The following is a 1,685-nucleotide window of genomic DNA, read 5'->3' on the forward strand; positions in this document are numbered from 1 at the left end:
GAAAAAATAGTTTGAGTGCATAGATTTCAGTTTTACAGATACCTTTTTATCATTTTGAAGGATTTCTAGATATTTGCTTGTTTGTTTCTAAAATACATCTACTGCTCCTGCAGGGCAAACATAATTTCTCGCGTAAACTCTTTCAAATGTGCGCTCGCATTTGCAAAGCGTCATATTTTGATATTGTAGTGATTATGTTGTCATAGTTGTTGTAATAGTTGCAATGCTGGTATTTAGAAGGAACAAAAGTACAGGTTATAAATTTTGTTTATAACGCAACACAAGGAGGCGTTGACACTCTTGGCCAAATATACTATTTATATGTGGTTCAATGTAAAACGTATCAGTGGCCTCACGCAATGTTTTTTAATTTAAAAAAAGTTTCTTCAGTCACAGATTTTGTGATTCATCGCGATTTTACTGGAAAAAGCGAGCAACAAGTCGGCTTCATAAGAAAACGTATCTTGGTAAATTTTCGTTTGGCATGCCATAAAAATGCGTGCAACACATATTTCGTTAACACATTCAAGTGTCGAAACTTTGCAAAGCTGCATTATAAATTTGAATGTAATGTGATCATAAAATGTAATTACGAATAAAAATGATCAAACTTTTTAGGTTTTTTATACATTTACTGGAAAGAGAAGTTTGAATTTCATCGGGCCTGAGAGGCCCGGCTTGCCTTTTAACGTCATGATTTTAGCTTGCCATCATGAGGGTTAAGCAGGTGCATAGTCTATTTTCGTACATTAATTTGAGTGGCACTATTCAGACAGACTGGTTTTAAATTCCGGCGCTCGAAACGATGGTGGGGGATGCGATCGAGAAAAAATGAGAAGCAACGGCACTATTAAGGGCGACATTATTCAGAGAGTGGAATGTATATGCAAATTTTTCCAATATAAACCATTTTTAAACAATATTTATTATCTCGAGATATGCACGAAATTTATTGGCATCCATGAAAATATTTAAATAAGGAAATTAAGAGTTTTTCAAACATATCTTATTAACTAGAATTATTCATTTCTTTAATTATGTAACTCGTTTTTACATGTTTTAGAACTATTAGTATTTGAAGTTCGACATTATGGATAATTAAATAGTTTATGCTTTTGATATTAGATAGTAAAAATCCAAGGACGTGAAAGCGCGTACATTTCATTAAACGGATTTTTTTAGAGAAATTTATTTCAATTTATATTAATTGATTTTCCAATGACTGTTACATATTTTAATGAATTTTCACGATATCCAAAGACTTCTAGGTATTTGAAGGGATTTTTACGAATCTCTGTAAAACTGTAGGAATAAAAGAAATTTCATTTCGAAGGATTTAAAAGATTGGAAATAATTTTAGAAGAGTCCATTCAACTTGAATAAAAATGCTTCGATTTGAGTTCGACTTGAATTGCCCCCAATCAAGACATGCTGAAGTCGAAAAGTTCGACTTGAGCATGCCTCAGTTTTGAGACGGAGCCATACTTCAATTTATGTCTTGGAGATAAGTTTTTATGCCTTGAAGACATAATTTTATCTCTTGAGTTGTACTTTTATGACTCCAACATATGCGATTTATAGCTGCGAGCATATACCTGCCCTAACAAAAAGGTTATTTCTAACAGTCATAAAAGCTTATATTTGATAATGTTGAAACAATCTTGTACTTGTACAATCTTGTACAA

The sequence above is a fragment of the Belonocnema kinseyi genome, chromosome 4, assembly GCF_010883055.1.
Source record: "Belonocnema kinseyi isolate 2016_QV_RU_SX_M_011 chromosome 4, B_treatae_v1, whole genome shotgun sequence".
NCBI lineage: Eukaryota > Metazoa > Arthropoda > Insecta > Hymenoptera > Cynipidae > Belonocnema > Belonocnema kinseyi.